The 20,753-nt window shown below is 40.0% G+C and overlaps 1 protein-coding gene across 2 annotated transcripts in view; it reads left to right on the top strand.

Moving 5' to 3' along the window:
• Positions 1 to 20,753, top strand: part of ahrra (aryl-hydrocarbon receptor repressor a) — a 70,782-nt gene that overhangs the window by 12,551 nt on the left and 37,478 nt on the right. Inside the window, exon 2 of one of the 2 annotated variants that reach the window (XM_044177372.1) lies at positions 19,103 to 19,168. The exons of the other annotated variant lie outside the window; for it this stretch is intronic. The gene's annotated coding sequence lies outside the window, so the exon portion shown is untranslated. The remainder of the gene's footprint in view (positions 1 to 19,102; positions 19,169 to 20,753) is intronic. 2 annotated transcript variants of the gene reach the window in all.

Below are 20,753 nucleotides of genomic sequence, written 5' to 3'. Positions count from 1 at the left end.
ATGATCAAAATAATTTGGGTTCTTTCAAGGAACCTATTCAGGTTGACCTGTGGCACTAGGATCATATGCTCTCAGGTTGTGACTATACACTTTTGTTCCATCTGTCTATACCTTTTTTGAAGTGAACACTCAAACTCACCGAGGGCCAAACTCTTTGACATTTTCGTTCGCCCCTGTTGTTTGACTGATCACAGTGTTAGAGGAGCTAGGAGATAAGATCACTAGGAACCAGTTAAACTTCTTGGGTAATTAGTATCAACTCGACGATCTGTGAATCAATGCTTACATGCTGATTTCTTGTTCCCTTAGTTGCGCCGGATGATTGCACATTTGAGTCCTCCATCACACAATGCATCAAAGCCCAAAGGATGCAATGACTTCAACCCATCAGCCCATCATATCAGTTAAATGTCAAATGTCACAACAAGCCTGAAGACTGGGACAAGCAGACTGGCCAGTGCTGTTCTGGTGTTGGTGGCACGACATCTCCACTTCACCTGGAGCTGTTATATTAAAAGACTTTTACAGTAGAAGTAATAAAAGGTGATGCTATGAATGACATATTTTTGTGGACAAAAGTGGCATTTGAGCATTCATGTTTTTTCGAGCAACCAGCACTCTTACCGGTAGCAGGTCACATTCTCACGATTTCTTCTGACAACTCATTAGATTGATGTAGCTTCTCATCCTGATTCACATCACTAAACCCTTGTAAGATCTAGCGATGTGTATTGTTCATGTAAGAGCATCCAGGGAGATAATGATCTGTGTATGTCTCTGTATGTGCGTGTGCGTGTATGCTGTTGAAGCAGAGAAAATGTGCTCTTATGTGTGATTATCATTTTAAAATGAGGGTACAGATTCACCCTGTCACCCCATTTCTATCTAATTTAATTTATTAACCATTCTTCATTTTTTTCCCTTCCTTCTTTCTTTTTTTCTTTGACCATGACTAACATTGTTGTCTCTCTCCTTGTCCTCCATTCCCTTCTTCCCCCTATGGGGTTCTGCCCTTCTGTTTGTTTCACTGACCTCTGTGAAAGAAAATCACCTCTCATCTCCATGTGCTTCATGAAGAGTGCGTGATCAGGCTAAATGCCAGTGCTCAGGCTTTTCTCCTTCCTCTTTCCTCCACATGCAATGTCTGTAATTCCGTGCTACGAGTTCTATATACAAAGGTAGATGTATGGCCGCTTAATACATTTCCAGTGTAAATGTTAACGTGTTCACGCTGTTATGACTAACCTAATGCCAGTGCTCAGTCTTATCATTCCTTTCCTTTATTTTGGCATGCAAAAACCCTGGTCATTTGTTGTGAATGGGGTTAGACAGAAATAGGTTTATACACTATAGTAATATGGATACTTATAATGATTTTTTTTTTTTTAATTTAAGATGCAGACAATTCTTTGTGCAAAAACTGCATATCTTTAAATTTGACCATTTTCATACTAAAAATCACCAGTGATTGGGGCAATATAGTACAATACTGGGTTAACTTTACCCAGTATACATGGATATAAAAACCATTCAGTCACTCAACAATCAAACCCAAGACAATGGGTTGTTTTGACCCAGTGTTAGTGTAATTAAAATTGGGATTATTTACCCAAACTAAAATATAGTATGGTTGCAAACTGTTATAATCTACTCTAGCTCTCTACAGTAAATTGTGACAGTTTGTCTAACACTAACTGTGTGTCTAACACTGGATCAAAATAACCATTTTAGCATTAGGTTTGATTGGGACCCAATGGTTTTCTACCCATGGGTACTGTGTAAAGTTAACCCAGTATTTTGTACAGTATATTGACCCAATCTGTGGGTCAATTTTGACCCAGTGATTTCCCCACATGCTGTTCACACTGGAACTAGTTGCTTATATATTTGCGATTAAAATGTTATATTTCCTTTGTTGCTGCTAACATAGTTAATACTCGCCCAATCATTCCATGCTAAATTGCACATTAGTTGCATGTCGGCTCACTCTCCCACTCCCTTGCATGTGTGTTCGCCCCCTCTGTAGTAATCAGCCACACAATAGCTGTTAACTAGTACGACAAGCCAGCCATGCTAATCCCTTGTATGTGTTGAGAACCATGAATGGAGAAGCCGCCTTATGCATTTAGGATCCTCACAGCTAACTCATTAGTTGCTTGAATCAAAGGCATGACACTGGCTTTGTCCCTGCCTGGCCTCTCGTGCCACAGACACTGAACTCGCTTGAGTGGAGTTGGACTCTGTTGGCCTGGGGGGGCCCCTGGGATCACAAAAGGCCATAAGTGAATTACTCAAATCAGTCCCGAGGGGGACCCCTTTAGATGCTAACTGTAACAGCTAGTGGCGGCCATGCAGCAATGGGAGGTGTGTTTGTGTGCAAGTGTGTGTGTGTGTGCGCGAACAGACGGGTAGAGTGTGTGTTTGAGTTTGAATGAGTGTGAATAGACAGCCGGGACTCATGCGGAGGGAGCAGAAGCCTTTGTTGGCCCAACACTATTGTTGGAAGCTGTCTTGTGTAATTACTGCCACAGCTACCGCCTAGCGCGCTGCTCTGCCTGCAGAGAGCACAAAAGAGACAAGGAGAGAAGCAACAAGCGCACCGAAGCCCCTGAAGTTTAAGTTGATAATTACATTATGGAAGCACTTGAAGCATGCAGTGGTGCTACAAACATGCAGATAAATCCCAGCTGCTGTTTTACATAGTTTGTAATATCATGGCATTTGATTAGAGATCTAACATGCTGCTCTGAAGTATATTTTAAGTTCATATGGTGTGCAAACTGCAGTTGATCTACAGTTTTTGAATGATAATGTTATTGGCAGACATATTTCTTACTACAAACATTTGTTCTGGTATTGGTTTGCAGTGTAGCTGTGCTATTTTTATAAGCACGCCACTCTAGCATGCTTAACCCCAACTACACCCCTTTTGGCTTAGATTAACTAATTTCATATTGCCAATTTATATTCATCTCCCCACACAACAAACAAATAGACTTTGTTGATCTCCATGCAAACATGCAATATGGCTTAGAGATTCAGTACTGCCCAAAGCCACATGTTGAAAGCCCATTTGATAACTCATTAAGCCTCGGAACAGTCATTTGTTTTATTTGTTGTGACATGTGGGCACTTCTGCACAGAAAAAGCTGTCTGAGTTTAGGAAAAAGTTTTGCAACAGTTTATTGTGGGATCACTGAATTTGAGAAAATGGAATCCATTTTGCAACAATGCTGGAATGCGTATGAACAAAGAAAAAGTCCTAAATGTGGCCTTGATTGGAATTTAGCATTGTAGAAGTAACCAAATCAATAGTAGAATCAAAGAATCAGACTTTCTTATTGTCAAGCTTTTCTTTGTCCCTCTGTTGCCCTGTTTGCATGCTAAAGAGACAAAACACAATGAACTAATTGATGACATGACAAAGATTCACTCCCCTGAACTGAATGTTGGCCGTCATCCTTGCTCAAATGGCCACCAGTTTCCTCCCAGTCAGCACCCAAGGCCTATTAGCTACAGCACAACCAATTTAACATGGCCAGCCGCATGAAAAGCTCACTGGTGTCAGTAATGCGATCTGTTGATGGCTAAACCGAGCGAATGGAGAGGCTATTCACAGTGGCTGATGAATGAACTCAGTGACACTGCTTCTCTGGCACGACATCTCAATCCATTACCCAGCAAAGTATTTGTGTGAAAGGAAGACATCACAAGAAAGTGATAACTAAATATTACAAAGTGTGTCAACAAAAACAATGTTCTGTGGTCTGTGTCACATTCACACATCCACACTGTTGTCTGACATAAATTAACTTCAACTTTTGCTGTTTATGAACCACAATCTGCATGCATCATGATCCTGGACTCTGACTGGACTCTGTCAGCTTGGCCAAAAAAAAAGTGCTAAATCCTTAACAAATGATGACTTTCACCTGCATACATTCAGTGTATGTTTAAATACCAACACTGAGTTGAGTGATGGAATGAATGCAAAGGGGCTGAAGCACATGCTTTCTCTAAGCGATATTTCTGATGAGAATCAGGATCGTGTTTGTTCTCTGAAGACGGCTACTCGCATGGCACGAGTTCCATGTGTACTACGTGTCGTCGTGTCTGCATGCTGGCTGCCTGGGCGTACTGTACATCAGACCGTTTGTTTTGTCTGTCACCTCCGTTTATCTTAATTGTAGCATGCTTCAGTGTGCAACAGTGGCCAGGCCCGGACCCTGCTGTTGTTCCCTAATGTAAATCGATATGTTTCCATGCGGTTGGAAAGATCACTAACCAAAGGTGGCATCTGACCCGATACAGCTCAATACGCTAACTACCGTCAGCCAGATGAGGTCCCCTTTCATCAGCATTTGATATGGGAAAACAAGAGCATGTAACTCGCCCGAGTAAATATAGTTCCTCAGGTCATGTCATATAAAGTTAGGGTTGTTTGGAGAAGCTTTTGGGGGGAGTTCCTTTTTTCAGTCTCAGACAGTGTGTTGCAAATTCACCATACAAATTTAACTGATACTGACCCAAAATATATTGCTGTAAAAAACATGTATTTCAGTGAGAAAGTGCATTAGTAAGGGCTAATTAAAGTGGACTAGAGAATGTGACGCAAGAGGGTGTTTAAAAGGGTTTGTGTGTTTTTTATTGGCTGGCAGGCCTTTGCTGCACCCAGAGCAGTCTGAACTCTGAGTGAACTCCTGCTCTCTGCCGAATTATGAGCGAATGAGTGAGCCTGACAAAATATTTTTAGGATGGAGGGAGACGCAAGCAGAGGGTATAGCAAGAGGGAAAGAGGGTGAAGACAATTCTTCCTTATCACACATACACTTTTACTGGGCCACCACAAAGACAGACAAAGTGAAGCCAAACATCACTTAACAGCAGCAGGATGGTCTCTGACTTGACAGCGTCCATGGCAGATTGTTGAAGAGGAACAGCTCTGCAGGCGCAAATGTCTGACCCAGGCAGCCAGGTGTCCAGTGAGTCAGGATGGGTAGAGTGTGTGTGTGTGTGGGGGTTGACAGAGAGAGAGAGAGAGAGAGAGAGAGAGAGAGAGAGAGAGAGAGAGGCAGTTGCGTGACTTGTGCTTGGCTCAGCCCTTCATCCCTCCAAGCATTATTTGTTAGCCAGGAGAAAGGAAGGTATATCTTAAGTGTTCAAGAGTAAACAGCGCCGCGACGGGGCCCTAATGCTTACTGGGATTTATTTGTGTGTGTGCATGTAGGTGCATATGTGCACTGCAAAAGGGGATTTAATCTTGTATCCCTCATGTATCAACCTCACTTCAAATTTCATCACACTGTTAAAGTCAATGAGGAAAAACTCTAGTGGGAAATGATGATTTAGCATTACGCATGACACACATTTTAGAAGCGTTTCCTTTATTTATAAATGTGTTGAAACTGGTTAATTCTACTGAAAAACCAGGGAAGTTTTCCTGATAAAAGTTCCCTGGATGATCAGTGTGGTTGTCAGCCAATCTTTCCATTTTTTGTGTGTGTATGTGTGTGTGTGTGTGTGTTTGCATGCTCGTTCACTGGCCCCCACTGGAGGTTTTCACAAACATCACAAGCACTAAAGACCCACTGGGGGAGTTCATGGTGAAAGCTCTCTGAGGCTTTCTGAGTGGCTTGAACTGTTGTTTCAACTGAAAAAAGGAAGAGAAAAGAGTAAAAGATGTAGTGAGTGAATAATAGAGGGGACGAATGCTATTTTTAAAAGTTCTTTCTTGAGATGAGTTGGGTTTTTTTTTAGCTGTTAATGGCATTGTGTGGATGTGGTGAAATAAGCTCATCACACAACATGGAAATATGAAATTTAACTATGCCATTATGAAGCATTATACTAATCTACTGTCACGTTCCTTTTATTAAAAGCAAATATCAGAGTGACATTTCCAAACCAGGCATATTAAATACATTGTAGTAGTCTATTGCAAAGATTAGTACATATGTCAGAGATATTGCTGCTGTAGGTTATTAACTCAGGGGTTACCTAACATGATCAAGTGAAATACAAATCTCTTGCCTGCTGCAGCCATAATTGAATCATACACATCTTTTAAAGGCTATCAGAGTTACACTAGTGTGGGTTTTAAATAATTTTGGTGAGAAGCTGTTGCTAGACTTTATTTAATGTTTCTTTCCTCTCAACTATACAGACATCTTAACTTGTTTCAGTGCTTACACTTTTAACCCTTGCAGGTCTCAGATCTTTTGCATATTTACTGCAACAGCTTTCATTGCTTACACTTCAGCCGACACTTCAACTGACATAATCTTCCAATTTATACACTTGAGCTGGCACTAATTTCTTTTCAGACTTTAACTTTAACTGACACATCTAGTCATATTTTCCCCTACATTTCAACTGACACTGCAACTCCTTTCAGCACTTTCACTTTAACTGACACTTCACTCAGCGCTTACTCCTAAACGTACAATTGCACTTCATTAAGCTTATATTCTCTAAACTCCTTTCAGCACTTCCATTTCAACTGCTTTCAGTCTTTGCATTTCAGCCCTTTTATTGCCAAAAATGAGCAAGAGTTTTAATCGATCTGCAAGGATCATGGCAGGGCTGTTGTCTGTCACGGAGGTTCCTTTGTGTGAGCTTATTAGAAATGTAGCCACAGGCAACAAGCCTCAGGACCTTTCAGTGACGAACACAGCACTGATCTAATGACCTATTCATCAGGCACAATGGCACGACCTCTTAAAGATGGTACATGACAGAGAGCAAAGGGATCGAGTCAGATCATCATATCAGGTGCAAGAGGTCATCATGGCTAATGCAGCGAGCAAAGTGAGCTCTGTGTACAGTACTGTGTAGGCTTGAGTGATAGATATTGTGGTGTTTGTTTAATTCTGATTTAAAGTCAACTCAGAGGCAACATATTGGATATTTGTGACAATAGGATAAAGAACAAGGAGGGAGAGAGAAAGAAAAGTAGAGAACGAGAGAAAATGACAGAAAGAGGTGGTGAAGAAAAGTGTCAGACTCTGTTTCTGTCCCTGAGGATCGTGTTTAAATTGGCATGTTGCAGGGAGAGTTAGACTGAATTTAAACAGCTGGCGGCGTCCCCCGCAGCAACACACAGACGTTCACGCGCACACACACACACACACACACTGGGGCCCTCCCCTGCTCTAAGTTTGCGTGCGGAGCTGGGAAATTCTCCATACTAATGTGCCAGGGTTTGTTTTCATCATCAAATTGCAAATGTTTTAAATATGCATCACACACGCATACTCACACATATACCCACATTTATCCAGTCAGGGCATTGACGGTCTAATACTTGTTTTCATACAGTGTCATTTGTCAAATATAGTGCTGGAAGTGGCTTCCACCCATGTTTATTTTTCATACACCACTCCCATAATTTTTCAATCATATTTGATTTCTAACACTGCATTTCTTGACCTATAATGGATCCCAATGCTTTTCCACAGTCTTTTCACAGTGTGGGATAACAATTAGCTTGAGAACAGGGAGATTAAAGAGGGAGCTGAGTGGAGTCTTGGCATGTTTATATATTGATTGTACAGCCTGGAATATAAAGCTTTCACATCTTAAGCCTTTGAACTACAACTTACCACGAAAAACAAAACCAGAGATATATTTCAACCTGTCATTTAGTATAGGATTGATTCTCATAAATCAGCTAATGGGATGAGATTATTTTTATTTTAAATTCACTTTCAACAGTTTTGAAATAGATGTATACCGTATATATTTTGTAAAGAACTACCGCTAGTGTCAAGATAGTGTGATAGTGTTAATGTGGAACAGAAAAAATACCATAACCACCATTTGCTTAAAAAAAAAAAAAAACACACAAGACAAATTAAATGTGATAAAATTGTCATTTTGAAGTCTAACCTACTTTCTCACTGTCAAAAGTTAGCCCGGCCCAGCAAACATTCTGACACTGAAAAGATGTTGATATGACAGCCTGCACCGATGTTGAAAGCCTGTGTAAATATAGCACCAAAATCAAAACTGAGTCACATTCACTTGTCGTCCATAGCTGCCACCTGCATCATTTTGTGAAACCAGGACTTCAATATCTGTCTTATGTAAGTTCAAAAAAAGCTGTTTTCACATGTATTTTTACTGTGTTATACCAGCATATTGTAAAAACTTTGGGTGGGACTTTTTGCTTGGGATGATGTTGAACTTTGCTACTTCTTGCATATTACCGCCTGTCAAATGTTTGCTTGAAAGCATTATTTGATTTTCTGGGGAAAAACAGCAAATTGTGGCTTAAAGATATGGATAATCCAGTTTAGAATGAAGGACTGTGAAATGCCTGTTTGCCCAAGGTTAAGCGCAAAGTTACTGTAAGGTTACCGCTTCAAAAGTAATATCAGTCTATTTCGTATTACGCTATTAGAAGAGTAATTTCAGAACCTTTTCTTGTACTTTTCCATTACACCCCACACAATTATCCTCTTTTACCTTTAAAAACAAGGATGATTTCTTGTTTTCCCTCCTCAGAAAACCACAGAGTGACTGTATGATATCCAATGTTCTTGTCATCCTTTAGCTCTATAAAATAAATGTTGTGAAAGCACTTCCGCCAGCTTCATTTTCAACAGAGTAAATGGAGATAATCATAGCTTTTGGATAATTCAACTTCAATCTCTCTTAGAGGGGTTGATAACAAAAAAACATCTTTTTTTAACTGAAATTGAAGCAGGCGTCCTTCCATGAGTAATGTGAGGGTAAACAACATGTCGCTGGAGACTCCTTCCTTGTGACTCATGAGCAACAAGTTCTCAGAAAGGAGAGAGGGGGGGGGGGAGGCTTAGGGAGGAGGGGGGGGACCATAATAACATCATTGTGGCTGTTTGAAGTCGCATCAGGCCTATTTCCCAGATACAGTAAGTACAGGCTGTCTGCATGTCTACTGGCCTCTCGCCACTCAAAGGCCACATTCATGGAGGCGCTGCCGCCCTCACAGAGGGCAATTGGATCCACCGGATACCCTTCCCTTGTCACGCAATGTTGTGTAAACCCGGGGAAAATGACCTCAATATGTCCTAAACGAGTTAAGGATGAAGATGCCGCACCCGCTCAAATGTCTCAGGCATGATAATGTGGTGATAGTTTTATAAATACCCTCTCTCATGCACACACAGAAGCAGCAAATACTGATTGTCCTGTGTCTGTCAATGTTTCTCGCTTGAGCTGATGGATCTCTTTAAAGGCTAACAGATCATCCGTACCATCTGTTCATATTTGAATCCTTTGTCTTTCACATTGGCCTGAATAAAAGTTATCTGTAGCATCTTGTGGAAAACAAGTCAAGTTACAAATTGTTATAAACTCGACTGAGTTTAAACTGATAATGATGATTTTTCTTTTGAGAGTCAATAAAGAATAACAAAATAGATTCCACTACAGAGCAGCAGTATAGACGTTGCAGGTCTGCCACTTCTGTATTTGTCCTGTGTTTGCGGCTTTATAGGACAGATTTACTTTGACAACTGGTTCCTAATCTCAGTGGGACAAACCTGGAAAAATAAAGTTTAAACACATTAATTAATGTAATTGAAAATTAACCTGACAGGAATCAGCATTTCTTTATCAATTTCAGTGTACCTACAACAAATCACTTTTTTAAATCTTGCATATAGAGAACAACTTTACCCCCAGTTTGTTTCATTTCCCTTAAATGATTTGGGCTCTTTTATCATACATCCATGTGTCTCTTAGTCTGTTACTTTCATTGCCATTCAGATGTCGAGGCAGCTGTGCATTTTTTACAATTTGTTTTGCCATCTCTGAGCTTGTTAATCTTCCATTTAATCCCTCCTCCCTTGTGGTGCCACCACTCCTTGGCCTGGAGGCCTGGACAACCTCAACCTGACTGCCTACAGGTGTGGCTTCAGCCTGCCTCCCACTCTCTCTCTCACTCACTTTTCATTGTTTTTATCTTAGTGACTGAGGCTGCTGATTCTTTATTTTTGTTGCTTTACTTTCCTCACCTGTCCACTTCATGTCATCCTGCTCCCATTCTCACTTTCCCTTGACCACGACTTAGACATGACCAGTGTTGGGTAACATTACTTTTAAAAGTAACTTGTTACATTACAAGACTTCTGCCATTAAATTTGTTACATTACAGCATTACTTACTGAGAAAAGTAACTTGTTGGAGTACTTTTGCGTTACCAAAAATGAAAACCCCTTTGCGATTCCTTGCGCATGTTGGTTATATTGTCCAGAGGGTGCGTAGCCGGCCAATAACAGGAATGACAGACGCAATATCCCCTTTACAGCTTGATTATGTTTGATTAGAAGTAAACATAAAATCAAGAGGGTACTGGGGCTCAATGCATATACCCTAACAAGTTCATACAGTTCAACTGCAATGAAAAAAGTTGAATTATTTGAAGCACATGAAAGTAAATAGAAACCGAGGGTACCTGACAGGTGGCACCTGTGCAGCCTTTTAGCTGCTAATGATCTGACAGCAAACTGTTAGGCGCAGCTGCCTCTATGAAAACAATAAAACACGGGCTTGTATAGCTTACAGTATATCATGTTTCAACATGCAACCAGTTAACTAGGTCAATGCTTATTTACTTACTTCCACGACGTAAAGGCTGTCCTCTCTGTCATCTCGCTAACTTAGCTGAGCTACTCATGAGCACTGACACCACCGTAGGATTAGATACCTTCCACTAGTACGCAGCTACCCTCCAAGTAGTTGGAAAGAAACAGAAACAGTGCGAATGCTACAAAGTAACGCGTTACCCCCAACACTGGATATGACCGTGAAAGATTAGCTATGACATTTTGTTAAATGAATCTGTAAATAAGCATAGCAACTACTACACAAGAAGACACTTGCAATGAGGTCAACATGTCACGCTATGAGATAATACCATGAATGATTTTAACACAGTGCCGTATTCTAGAGAGGTGAATGGGGGTTGCAAAAGGCAGAAAGTAGGCACAAAATAGAAGGAGAGAAACTCTTTTGCATAATTCATTAGGCCATCACGATACCAATTCTCCATTCATCCGCATCTAAAATGTCACATGGACCAATTCATGTAGAAAGCTCTCAGACTTGACTGGCAGAGCCATATGATCACTGCTGAGGCTGAGGCTGCTTTGGTAGACAATTAACTATGATTCAGATTTTCCAGAAAAATGATCTTAATTTTGTTGAAAGATTACATATGGTTGACTCTATTTATCTACTTGTCAGACAAGTGTTTTTCAACATTTGCAGGGTTCTTAGAAATTAGTAAAAGGACAGAAGATTACAGAGATTACAGCCTGTCTGTACAACTAATAGATTCTCTTGTAACACCTCCCATGTTTTTAATCAGCAGCTGGATGGATAACAGAGTCAAAACACCTGCCAAAAGCCTTCAGGCCTGAGCCTTTTCTCTTGGCAAGCCTCTCCTCCCTGCTACTTCAAGTCCTTCTCCTTCTCATGCAATCTCTCCTGGTCAAATACTCAGTCAATTTCCAGGCCATATTGAGGCTGTGTTGTGGCCTCCCCTCCCCTTCTGGTGATGTCATGACAAAAAACACAAACTGAGATTTGATGAAATGGAAAATCTCATTCCAGCGTGTAAAGAATTATTATCCACTCTGTGTAGAGTAAGTGTCAAAATGTCAACTTTGATTATACAGCTAGAGTGCAGAGAATAATATCTGAAATCAACAAGGTTTGTGTTTGTTGTTCGTACATATATGTAGTACATTCATGCATTTACACTGTTTGGGAATATGCTTGTATAACTTTAGCATGTCCAGCTAGCTTACTACCTATAGTAATAACCTAACCCAGCATTACTTCCAAGGGTTTTGGGTCACAGAATCTGATGGGTCACAGAATTTTGAAACGACACATCGAGCTGAAGCGTACGACCAGTCTTGGGAAATATCTGCGAGTGAATGATGATCACAAGAAATCATTAAAGGGTATGACCACGAGCCAACAGCCGCAAAGTTCCCCCCACCCAAGTCAAACCCACAGCATTTTGTAAAGGAAAAAAAACCCCAGAAGAAATAAACGTGAACTAGTTCATTTTTTGGCACTGTGAATTTAGTTCAAAATTCAAATTGTGAGCTATGAACGTGAGTTAGTTCATTTTAATCTGTGTGAACTGAACTTTGAGCTAGCCCTTGTAAAGTGTGAAGTTGCACAACACTGCCTGTAGGCTACCGATAGCAGTTCTGTCCTGCTGTATTGAATTTGGGGGAATTTAATATAGCATTTACAGTTTTTCTCAATTGACACATTTCTTGAAAGCTGCTCTCCTTTTCTCTAAACTGTGAACACAAAACACAATTTTCAAGCTACATTCACAAAACCTCAGACTCTTCTTGCAAAACCAAACTTTCACCTCAAAACAGTTCAATCTGTGCTCAAAACTGAACTATGTTGTCAAATCGTGCCCCGAGTCAATCAAAATTAAAAACACTACTGAACAGTCACTAAACACTACGTAGAAAAATAGAAAACACAATGCTCAGGACATGAAGCTGGAGAAATAAATGTTTATTGTTCACTGTAGGCTAAATGCATGTTGCAAAACCAAAAAAACTTGTGCATTTAGCACTTGTACAAAAAGACAAAACAGAAATCTTATGCGTTTGCCACTGGTGTACAGTAAGCCCATGTGGCAGTCTTTCAATTCTACAAAAAGAGAACATGGAGTTACAAAAAATATACATGGAATACTAGGCCTACAAACGGTTAGACCAACTCTCCATTACAATACTACAGTATATTGGTACAGTGATGTACTGAAACATAGATTTACTTACAGTATACTGTGGTACAGTATATAGTATGTGATACAGTAATTGCTGTCAACATTTACATACTGTACTATAATGTCAAAAAAAGGTAATTACCTGTTCTCTTCTCTAAATCTTCGGATTATGGTGGACAGTGAATCTACTGATGTTTGGTTGTACCCTTTGTACACCCTTTAACATTAGCCTTGTTATGCAGCCTTTTCTCTTGTAACATTGTAATAAACAATAAAGCATTAAGCGTGAGATTTGCAATAAATATTTTTTTTGCAATTTGCAATAAATTGCATCTGCAAGTAACATCACATAAGATAAGTAGCTAAACAGGGTTATATTAAAATTAAATAACAGCCTGACAGTTGTCATGTATGTATCCATCAACTGCATATTTTAAGGCCCCGTTACTGGGTTCTTGTTATAAAACTAGCCATCAGCATTGAACATCAAAAAGTCAGCCAGAGACGCGTTTTCAACCAACTCATGAAGCTAATGTTAGCTTAATTAGCTTGCTAGCTACAGCTGAAAAAAATGTGCTAGAAACAGCCGTCAAAATTGACGGTCTCAAAGGTATAAATGAAGTCTCCCAACATACTGTATTTTCCAGTGATGTGTAATGCTGGCTGTAAATGACAAGAAGCCCTAGGTAACGTATTTGTATGTACAAATACAACTGACATAGCTGCCATATTTTTTGCAGTTTGGCTGAGCTAGAGGAAAACAAAACTGAGCAATGGAAAGAAAAGACAAGTGCCATCTTAATGAGTATTTGGGGCGACGCCTCTATTTTGTTGAAACTCAAAAGTGTGTACGAAACCATAAATATGTTGTAACAAGTAGGAGGACTGTAGGTACAAAAAAGGATGTGATGTTTTTTTTTTGTGCACATCTTTCAACATTGCTGTCAATTAATATTGGTATCAGGTCTTAGACACATTCTTCATATATAAAAACGTCCAACAAACCAGACGAAGAATGATCCCTTTGTTTCTCTGTCTTCCTAAACCTGTTCAAACCACTGGCACTCACTTTCTCTCGGCCCACTGTCCCTTCCTCTGGTTCCCTGTCATCCCCAGTTACTGTATATTCCTCCTTGGGCTATCCTGGTGGTAGAAAGGTGATGAGAGGGTAGAGAGGTGTTGGGAGAGGCCATGAGACAGAAACAAGAGGACAGGGAGAAGGAGAAAGAAAGATGGATAGGCCCAGTCAGGACAGGACAATGTGAGGCTCTGTCCTCTGGATGCTGAAAGAATTCAACTGCTCCACATGGCCATCACCATGTTACACACACACGTAATGCCTACACATAGAAAAACCATCAGGGATAAGGAGAAATCGTTCTGTCCTCCCTTCAATGATCTTTGCATGCACTGATGTGGAACTGACTCTCACCTGTACTGGCATCATTAAGTCACATGTGGTTTATGAGGTAAAGGCAAAGCAATTGCTTTGTAAGTATGCATCAACCACATAAAGAGATTGTTTTGCAGAATGTTACCAGAACAGGCGTATCACCACTGTAATTAATTCACTGTCTGCGTTTTCTGCTCAGTAAAAAAAATAAATAAAAACATGGCGTGTATACAACTGCGTTCTAAAGAAAATATTACATCATTATTAAAAAATATGACAGTCAGAGGTTTAATCTGAAAACCATCTTTAGCTGGTGTTGCATTTCCACTCCGCAGCCACAGGTTGCATGTGTGTTGCCAGCAGCGGAGGAATGCTTTGAGCACAGACAGCCAAAAATAGACATGCTGACCCTTTAAAAGCTGAGTCTGTAACATGTTGTGGCTGCTGGGAGAGAGCCGCACACTGTCCCTTTAAGACAGGCTTTTATGCAGTGTAGTGTAGTATTTCTGTAGTAGTGTGTGTGTGTGTGTGTGTGTGTGTGTGTGTGTGTGTGTGTGTGTGTGTGTGTGTGTGTGTGTGCGCATGTAAAGCTGACTGAGCAGGCGAGGGGTTGCGTGACTACTGCAGACGAGGCTGTGACCTCAGAAAAGTGGTTATGAAAATGATCTGTCGAAGCGAGCAGAGAGAGAGTGAGAGTGAGTGAGTGAGTGAGTGAATGAAAGAGAAGCTAGAGAAAAAGAGAGAGACCAGCCCTGCAGAAATGAGTTCATTTGCACATACACTAAGTCTCACACGCATACCTTCTGGTCTACCCCGTTCTGTAGAGACAGTGTCTCTGCACTGTACTTAGAGCATTTTAACACAGCCATGAGGGAATGACACTAAATAGATAGTGTGCTTGGACAGAAGCGATACAAAAAGTCAGAGATTAAAAAAAAAAGAGAGGAAGGGAATATTTTTGTCACTGAGACTCAGAGGGGAAAAAACAGGAGAGAGATGGAGAAAGAAAGTCAGGTATCATATTCCTACTGCGGCAATGGCATTCTCTGAAAATCCAGGAGAGATTCCTGAGGCCGACCACATGGAAACAATTGGAGACGGATGGAAGATAGGAAGGAGTATACTCTTAAATGACATATTGCTATATAGTTGCATTTTCTTCTTTGTATGAAAAACTACCGCTTAATGCTGGAATCAATACTTTAATGCATGTGTAGTTCTGTTTAATGAACTTAAAGTTGAAATTGTTGTTTTGATTATTTTGAAAAATTGGCATTAGTTATACCTATTTCCTTACTCTCCCCTATTATTATTTTGCTGTTGGAGTAACCCAGTTTCCCCAGGGAAGGCATCAGTCATCAACATTTTAGATAGATGAATGTACATTTAATGGCTATAACATATAATTGGGATTCAACCTATATCAGGTTCATTAAAGGTTCAACTTTTCCTAAATACAGAGTGACGTAATGTGTTTTATGTTTCCGTTGCGTTTGAAATAATTAGAAGAACATCAGGTTAGTTTCCATAATGTGATTGCGGTGAGACCAGTGACTGTTTTTGCTCATTGCTTGGTGAGCAAGAGAGGCTGTAAACATGTACTGTGTAATCAAAGAAAGATGGAAGCTGTTCATTTTCTTTGTCGCACTGCATATTTTGTTAACCAAGCTTTCAGGACAAATGTAAATGTGCCAGAGAATGTGCGCATCTGTAAATGTAACCGAAAAAAAAACCCAGTAACAGTAACATTTAGTAATTTCAAAAAAAATAATTACAGGATGAATGTAATTTCATACATGAAGGGAATTAAGTAATATCTTCACTTGAGTAAAAATAGCTATTTGCCGTACAACCTGTCAGTGTGAGTTTAAATTTTACTGGTACCAGTTTCCCCAGCTCTGTCTTGAAAAAGAGGTAAGAATAATAAGGAAGGGATAAAAGATGGAAGAGAGCAAAAAATGAAAGAGAGGGAGAAACATATCGGTGCCCGGTGCAGATTGCGTGTGAACAGTAATGCTAGCCTTCAAAGAGCACAGTGAAGCACATTGTATCCGTGCATGAGTCGCTCAACAGGGACAGCGGCATGACGAAGGGAAGGAGGGCACACCAGGACAAGGGCCGAGAGAGAGATGAAGAAAAAGGGAGAGAAGAGAGAAGAAGGGTTGAACGAGTCTGTGTCATGACAATTGTGATCTTTGTTATGGACAGGGTTGCCAACTCTCACGCTTTTGGCCGTGAGATACATGCTTTTAGGCTCTGTCCCACACTCTGAGGCTCCACATACAGGTCTTGCATGTAATTATAAAAATACAGTTGGACTGTGTAAAAACATGTATTTTGCATTACGTAGCGTGCAGGTTACTTTGTTACGGTTACAACTTCAGCATTTTGTTGAGTGCAAATGAGAAGCAGCACTGTAAATATCTCTTAGTGTAACCTTATGTTACTGGTGTGCTTTAATGTGTAATAATTTCAGTGAAAATTTAAATGATGACAGACAAAACAGCCATACTACAATATGAAATTAGGGCTTTTATTTTTCAATTCTGGATAAAAAACAACCTGATAGTAATGACTTAGTAATCATATATTTTTACCTAAGTAAAAACACATATGCCCAGAATCTCACTCTAGCCCAGAATCTGCTGTGAAAACAGGAAACCCTGTTTATGAACCCTTCTCAGCAAACACTGTTACTGCAGAAAGTGCTCTATAATGAGGTGAGAGAAGGTGAAAAGTAGCTTAGTGCTTGTTAAATCCTGGGCAGCTGTGAGTATCTTGGCAAATAAAAAAAATAATAACCAATAATAGCTCACTGCTTTAAAAAATATTTGTTACGGCTAACATATTAATAATGATAATCATAATCATAGTTTTATTTTTAACACACTTTCCGTCAAAAGGCAAAGTGCTACAATTTAAAAAGCAAAGCAAACAGTACATTAAACCCAGCAGCAACCGAAAACTCATGAAGAAGAAGCAAGGGCGGTAAAAGCATTTCAGAGGCCATCCAAAAAGTCTTGAAGTTTTCAAAGTTTGTAGCGCTCGTAGATGGTGGGGAAGTGCATTCCAAAGCTGGAGGATAGTTGAGCTGAAGGCCCGATCTGCCATGAGGATTAGTCATGGGGTCCAAAGGGTCAAGGAGTCATCTGATTTGAGGTTGTGGAGTTTGGGAGTTCTGGTGGGTGAGCTTCTGGAGATTCCTCCACTTGGCGAAGTTAGAGATCCCAAAGAGGAGTACATTGCAATAGTGCCTCAGCCTTGTCTCTAATAATAATGAGTATTGATTTATTTATCTAAAAGCAGAGTTTATAAAATACTTTACATGATGTCTACAGATACTGTGTATGCTGAGTGCAAAGGTAATGAAAAACTAAAAGAGGAGCAGTCTGTTACAGGTAAAGGTTTCTACCACAGACATTTCACACAGCTATATAACAAGGATGTAATGAAAATACTGCAGTCCCTCAGACTTTTCAAGCACATGGAGATGATGTCCTACTGACAAAATGTAAAAAACAAACAATCTGAGAATATAAGCAATAAAGAGAAGGAGTAAAAAGAAATGTACAACAAAGCAATAAACTTGAACATAAACCAGAAATGGAAGAAAAAGGTAAAATGTTCATGCTGATTTACTAGCACGCAATTTTTACCTCAATTTTTTAAATCTTTTTTGGGTTCAAGAGTTTCTACTGAATCTTCCATGTCTGTAAAGTTTGCAGGAAAATCTTAAAATCTGTTCTAAAACTAGACACGTAACCATTGTAGCGATCCTAAAACCAGCGTGATGCTTATTTCTTCTCAATAAGATTCATAGCTACTGCATTTTCCAGACCAGTGAAGAACTTGACCTGTGTGTGTGATATCGTCTCCCTACACCAGCAGGGAGACGATATCACACACACAATATTGCGCACACAGTTTGCCCTCCACTCCAGGGTCAATATTTACAGTTCATCCTCTTCTGCAAAATCACTCTGTCACAATGCCTTACCATCTGCCCCTCCCTTCCCATCCTCTCTTTCCACTGGCTGTCACTTTTACTGTACATTTCAATGGCTGAGCGTGATCAAGGCCAATTATTGCTTGTTTTGAGCATGCAGGACATCGTGTGGAAGCAATACATTACAGGCAACCCGTGCCAATCCACCTCTCCCTCTATATGTGTATCCTCCCCTCCATCTCTCCATCCTTTGTACTAGTACTACATGTAGTAATTCATTCCCCACACAGCTGTTGCATCCAGTTGGAATGTGGGTAAATGTGAATTTAATGGTGTGTCATTTGTTATGTATATAGAGGCACACTAGAGGATGTTCGATACCCCACTTATGCTGGATTCAAAGAGGATTCTTGTGTTCCATGTCTTGCATGACAGTAAGTGGATCTGGTGACCAGACCTGATAAAGTTGCACCTTTTGTAAATTTTCTCCTTGGATTGTGCAGGAGAATACATATGAAAGTCACATGAGACAAATCTGGTTCCACAGTAAAATATTCACCATTTAACATTAGGAACACCTGGCTTTTGATCCCTGCACATGGGTCCGAAGTTGTTGTGAAACTGCTGCAGCCTCAGAGACTGGATGCTATAAAGCAACAAATCCAGATTGCAAAAGACAACTTCACACATAGGCAATAACTATTACTTTTACTACTAATATTAATATCATCTAAATCAGTGGTTCCCAAACTTTTTGATGATGTGCCCCCACAGCCCTGTCAGATAAACTAAAATACCCCTTCTACTGCACCCCTCGACATTTTCCAAATGTGTTTAAAATGTAATGTATTTTTTTCCCTAAGTTTTAAAAACTGCTAAAATGCTAACTAACAAAGCAGAAATATTTCACAAAAGGGATGGGAGGACGAGGATACTGTATTTACGGTTTTAGAAAAATGTTATTCTAAATCTCAACAACATGACAAACATGATTCTTACTTCTTTGATATAGCTGGATGCTGCTGAACATGTGCTAAAAGGAATCAAGATTGGAGGAAGAAAGGAATCAAGGAATCAGGTTGCTTTTTTTTTTATTATCCCCAAAGTGAATAATCCTTGCCTTGTATTTTGGTGATACGGTGATACAGATCTAGCAGTATCACAAAGCATAGACCTTCGAAAGGTAGTGTAGAGGTTCAAAAGAAAAACCCACTTTCTATTGTTGTGCGTCCGTTTCAGTGTTGGTTAGGCAGGAGGTAGGAAGGAGGTGTCTACACACACCAACACAATGGTACGGTTTCCCTCTCGTTCTCCACAGGATGCTGCCTACATATACACACGTGCAACACACACACACACACACACACACACAAACGAACACAGAACAATGGATCCACACATGTTGCTTTTATTTAATTTACGTCTGCTAACTCTAATCTTGTAACAAACAAAAAAAAAAAAATTGAGTAAATCAGATTAGATTCAGATCACCTGCTGAATCAGTTCTCAAATTTCCCATCAAATGCAGCTTGTATCTGCCTGTAAAGACAGGACAGGACATGGAAAACAAGTGGAGGAGTCTTGGGTTTTAAACTGTGTCTCACACTTCTTTTTTCTCCATCATCCATTTGCTATATTTTTTATTCTCCATGTACTTTATAGAAAAATGTAAAGCATTTCCATATGACCTCCATTCAGTGATCTTTATATTTTACTCAATAAACACTTATATCAGACCAGAAAGGTGGATAAACTCTACATCAACCCTTTTGGGCTCTTTGTGCCAGGTTCTCCACACAGCACCCTCTTACAAACTGGCTTTTTAACAGTGCTTGGTGCCTAAATGAGATGCATTTTGGCATCTTATTGGTCAACAATGCCACAATTAGCCTATTTTGGGGATTTATGCATGTTTTAAGATTATTTTGGACTAAAAGAGAAACTGTTGTCTCTGTGTGAAAAAGCAATGGTTATTGAGGGTGATGTGTATCGGTGATTATAAAATCTCAAGATAACCCTCTGTCTGGCTTCCTGCCGCTCCAGTGTGTTAGCGATTGCATGAAAATTACACAGCATACAGTAACTCAACGAAGCATCACATGTTTCTTATCAACCATTGAGTACACGCTTTAGTTCAGTTCTCTCAGATCATCAAATCATCATCACGACTGGCGCCATTTAATTTTGTGACATTGTCATTTTCTGTTCCCTTTTCCCATTCATTCCAACGTGCTTGCGGATTGCTCATATTTTCATCAATGGCTCTAAAAGTAGAAGACATTGCGTGTCGCTGCTGCAGTGTTAAGTCTATTTAAGGCCTCAACTTATGTCAGGAAAAACTCAGAGGCATGTTGCTGAGCTAATAATGTCTGATCGCTTTCCCTGTGAGCTGCACAAGTGGTCATTTGGGAATAAGAGAGAGAGAGAGAGCAGGTTGAGAGAGATTCAGAAGGAGAAGAGGGAGACTGAAGAGAGAGCAGAGCAGCAAGACTCTCCAGTGTGTAAAATGACCTCGCTGCCGTTGCGTGCCATGGTTTGTTTTCAATACCGGCCACATGTTTGAACACTGCATAACTTCTCAGATGTTTGTAAATCATGAAGTATTTTGGGTTATAGAGGTGTGTGTGTGTGTGTGTGTGTGTGTGTGTGTGTGTGTGTGTGTG

Source organism: Siniperca chuatsi, linkage group LG19, assembly GCF_020085105.1.
Source record: "Siniperca chuatsi isolate FFG_IHB_CAS linkage group LG19, ASM2008510v1, whole genome shotgun sequence".
NCBI lineage: Eukaryota > Metazoa > Chordata > Actinopteri > Centrarchiformes > Sinipercidae > Siniperca > Siniperca chuatsi.
The sequence above is the reverse complement of the archived record's forward strand: the minus strand, read 5'-3'. Positions and strand labels throughout refer to the sequence as shown.